The sequence below is a fragment of the Hipposideros armiger genome, unplaced genomic scaffold, assembly GCF_001890085.2.
Source record: "Hipposideros armiger isolate ML-2016 unplaced genomic scaffold, ASM189008v1 scaffold_569, whole genome shotgun sequence".
Lineage (NCBI taxonomy): Eukaryota > Metazoa > Chordata > Mammalia > Chiroptera > Hipposideridae > Hipposideros > Hipposideros armiger.
This window is the reverse complement of record NW_017731919.1, coordinates 103,210-107,878: the sequence shown is the minus strand read 5'-3', so window position 1 is coordinate 107,878 and position 4,669 is coordinate 103,210. Positions and strand designations below refer to the sequence as shown.

At 46.0% G+C, this 4,669-nt stretch overlaps 1 long non-coding RNA gene across 1 annotated transcript in view; it reads left to right on the top strand.

Moving 5' to 3' along the window:
* The first annotated feature begins 90 nt into the window (after window positions 1-90).
* LOC109371416 (uncharacterized) overlaps window positions 91-4,669 on the top strand; it is an 18,387-nt gene continuing 13,808 nt past the window's right edge. The window contains exon 1 of the long non-coding RNA XR_002121868.1: window positions 91-532. This is a non-coding gene — a long non-coding RNA (uncharacterized LOC109371416). The remainder of the gene's footprint in view (window positions 533-4,669) is intronic.

The window sequence follows — 4,669 nt, the reverse complement described above, 5'->3', positions numbered from 1 at the left end:
CGTACGTCGCGTTCTTTCGACAACGCATGCGCCTTTCCTGAGAGCTGATTGGTAACCATAGACCTCCTGCCTCGCGCTAACCCGGCGCGGAACGAACGCTAAAGACAAAGTTTGGAAGAAGGACTAGGATTGGACGCAGACAGTACTTCCTGGTGTAAAGTGCCGGAAGTGGGCTTGTCCCCGAGGGAGCCAGGGCTTGTGACAGTGGTATGGTTCGTGATATTGAGGACGTCCTCTTTTTGAGGGCCTAGTGACCTCTTGCGATTCCCTAGAGGCGCCCTTGCCCTCTGTCCGTACCCCGGGCTTCGGGGCCTTGATGCGGTAGGTGCCAGATGTCAATTTGGCAGTGCCTGGGGCCGCGGCTCCTCCTGGGGACTGGGAAGACCCGCGACGCCCTCTGGTGGTGATGGTCTGACTAGGCCGGGAGCTGTCCATTGCCAGTCACGGTCTGGCGGCGAAGCTTGGCGGCTTAGGAGTGGCCCCTGTGCGAACTAAGTCCGCTTTCTACTTTTGTCATTGTTTCCCAAATCAGGTTTGTGGTAAAATGTTTTTCGTTAAGCGCCTCCTCAAGACCAAGCTCGGGTCTCAACTTAAATGTCACTTTTCTGAGAGGCTTTCTCTGACGAAAGGACACCCATTTTCTCCTATCACCCTTTGTATTTTCTTTATAGCACTTAAAACTTACATCGTTTATACATTTGTTTTCTTGTCTGGCCGGGTCCCTGAGCTAGACTGAGGGCAAGCGCCTTGCCTTGTTCGCTGCTGTACCCTACTGCCAACACTAGGTGCCATGCCTGGGCCGTAGGAGGTGCCCGATAAACATTTTGAATAAATTAATTAATAACAAACTGGAAAGGAGTCCCAGAAGTGGCACGTAGCTTCCTCCAAGAGTTCACAGTCTTCTTGAGTACATAGGAATATTTATCTTTCATGGAAGGTAATAGAGCATCTCATTTGGAGCTAGGAGATCTTGTCTTAGCACTGCCACTTCCTTTAATGTATGTGTGACCTTGGACATGTCACTTTAAGATCTTGAGCTTATTTCCTTTATAATAGTACCTAATTTTATAAGAGTTTTGTGAAGCTCCAAGAAGAAAGTGGTTGTGAAAGCTCCCACATCTCCTATAACACTTTATGGGTCACAGCGTTTTTAATTAGCATAGGCTGTTTATGATTGTACCATTCATGCAGTCAGAGGAAAAGTTCTAGAAGTGGGTGGCTCTCTACAAGTGTTAGGTAGACGGGGTGGGCGGGATACAAAGTTAACTAAAAAGTGATCTCTGTCTTCAGGCAATTTCTAAGGCAATTTCAGCTACTGTATAGCTCTCAAGAATGTTCAGTTCCAAAATTCTAGAGCACTCTGGGAAAGAAGGGACAAGGTCAATCAGAGTTTTGTGGAAGAGATGAGAAGCAACTGTGCCTGGAAGGATGGAGGAGAGACATTGCATATGGCAGGAATACAGGAATTCAAGTATTTATTATTGATTAGTGCCCCTCCCCCCAATATACGCAAAGTCTTGTTGGCTCTGCCTTCTATTTCTTCAAACATCCAGTTTCCTTCTCTCTTCTGTGCCAGTACTCTCGTCTAAGCTACAAGCCTCTGATCTAAACTACTGGAGTAGCTTCCGTACTGTTTTCCCTGTTATCTATTTTGACCTTTCTGTAACCAGTTCTCCATGCTGTAGCCAGAGAAAGCTTTTATTTTTTTTAAAGATTTTATTGGGGAATTGGGGGATGGGAACAGCGCTGGGGAATCAGGGGAAGGGGAACAGACAAGTTGTTGCTTGTTTTGCTCTTCAGTCTAGTTGTGGAGGACGTTGCTTCACTGGCCCATGTTAGTATTATCATTGCGCTCTTCCGGGTGAGGCAGATCAGTCGCCGGCCTCTGGATGGCCGCTCACGGTGGCTGCTGGCCGCTCACGCTGGCTGCTGGCCGCTCACGCTGGCTGCCAGCTACACATGGTAGGTCATGGCAGCCCACGGCAGCAGGGACTGCAGCCTACGCCGTTGCTGGTGACCCGCGGCAGCCCAACCCCAGGTCGAGCTGCTGTTCACTATCTTAGCTGCAGAGGGCAGTGTCACTGGCCCTCATATGTGGGATCCGAACCGGGGCCCTCTGGCATCCAAGCCAACTCAACCAATGCACCACTCGGACGGCCGCAGAGAAAGCTTTTAAAATTGCACATCTAAGCTTGTCACTCCCAGACTCATCTCATATCTCATGGTATCTCTTTCCCCTTAGCTTTCTATGCTAAGAAATATTGGCCTTTCAGTTCTATAGGCCAAGCAACTTTCTGCCCCTGGGCTTTTGCACATACTGTTCTTTGCTTGGAGTTTCTTCTCTCCTTCCCTTCTTCCTAGCTTGTCTTTCAGGTTCCAGCTGAAATGGTAGTAACAGCTAGCATTTATTGAACAGGTACTGTGTGCCACCATTGTTTTTAGTGTTTTACGTGTAGCAAGTCATTTAAGCCTCACATAACTTCATTAGATTCCTCTGTTACTCATCTTGCAACTAGTTATACTTACCCTTCATAGTACTTAAAATGACCATAATTAATTAACTGTGGCATTATACCTTTAATGACTCTGTTCCCCGTTTGATTCTAAGCTCAAAGTATTTCTAATCCCTAGCATATTCCTGAGCACAAGAGGTACTCTAAGTATTAAGTAGTAAATGAGTAAGTATCTTATATACTTGAATATAAGATAATATTTTTCCTCTCAAAATAATTTCCTAGAAAGAAAGTTGCTTTATATTTTGTGTTCTTTTATTCACTAATTCCACAATTATTGTGCCTCTCCCCCAGACCAGGCATTGTTCTTGTTGCTTGGGATAAATCAGAGGTTAGACAGATAAAGATTCCATCTCTGCCTACTATAGTTTACATTCTAAAATGATTGAGAGATTGTTTGGAATACTAAAGTGAGGCAGACCCTTGGGGGCCTCATGTGGAGATTAGATTTGCTTGGGGGCTTCAGGTGTGAAGATTAGAGATTTGGATTTGATTTGAAAGGTATGAGAAAATCATAATGCATTTTGCCCAAGGGAATGACATGATGAAGGTGGTGTTTTGTAAAAAGTTAGGATGGATTGGAATGAAAAGAGACTGGAGGTTAAGAATATCAATAAGGTTATTTTATAAGGACCTACACAAAAGATAGTGAAGAACCACCAGACTGCCCCAAAAATGATCTTTAAGTGGTCCCAGATTTGTGGTGCAATAAATGGGAACCAAATTTGAGCTCCCCAAACCCATATGCCATTTAGCTTGTCATCAGCATTTGCTGTTCATTTGGCAAACATTTGAGGGCCTGCTCCGTAGCCATTCTGCTAGGTTCCAGGAAAATAAGGGCCAGGCCTTTCCCTCAAAAAGCTCAGGTTTAGTAGAGAAGATTGACATTCAAAAATAATGGTGCTATCATGTGATAGGTGCTATAACAGAAAAATATCCAAAGTATAGTTGAAACCAGAGGACAAACGAATCCAGGGCTCATGCTGCCTGTGCCGCTCAGCCAATAGACTGACACAGAAGTTGGGCTCTAGAATAAGCGTTTATTATCACAGCATTGGTGGTCTGAGAAGGCTGCGGGTTAACACCTCCAAAAACTGCCTTGCATTCTCAGACCAGGTTGGGGTTTTTAAGGGAAAATCTGGGTGTTCCTTCAGAGGCAACCCAGGAACAAAGATAGGATCACCCTGGTACTATTGAGACTGATCAATAAGCCTAAGGGTATTAATCATAAGTTTCAGGGTAATTCTCTAAAACAGGGAACTGGGTGGGACAAGGGGACATTCGGAGCTTAAACCGCAGGGGGATGATCAATTGTTGAGCTATAGGTAGGTCAAGGAAAGGTGAGGCCAGGGACGTGGAGAGGCCTCTACTATGGGGGTCCCAACCGGGCCCTGTTTCACAGTGAGAGTTAAAGGAAGGAGTAGTAAATTGATAAATTCTGGTGGTGGTACATCCAGATGAAGAGAAGTCAGGTTTGAACTCGATCATGGAGGATAAATTGGAGACTGACCGGCAGGCAAGTACTGTGAGGAAGGGCTTCTGAGAAGAAGGAACAGCATGTGCAAAGATATGAAAGACTGGAATCTTCAGAGAAAGATAAATGTCTTGCTAGTAGAGACAATAACTGCAGTGATTTGCCACCTTTAGATACAGTTTAATTCATTGAGTTTGACAGGCTGGTTTGAGGCAGGTTATTCTTCCCAAGGCACTGAAGAAAAAATCCAGGATGAATGATTTTAGTAACCAATGGTTTGTATTATGATACTCTCTCAGAAGTCTGAGCAAGATTACAACTTTTTTTTTTTTTTTTTAAGATTTTTATTGGGGAATTGGGGGAAGGGGAACAGACAAGTTGCTGTTGTTTTTTGTTCTTCAGTCTAGTTGTGGAGGACGTCGCCCCACCGGCCCAAGTTGGCACCATCATTGCGCTCTTCCCGGGCGAGGCAGATCAGTTGCTGGCTTCTGGATGCTGCTCACTGTGGCTGGCCACTCACGCTGGCTGCTGGCTACACACGGTAGCCCATGGCAACCCACTGCCACAGGGGCTGTAGCCTACGCCATCGCCGGCGACTCACGGGCCCTCATATGTGGGATCCGAACCGGGGCCCTCTGGCATCCCAAGCCAGTTCTTAACCATCGCGCCACTCGGCCGGCCC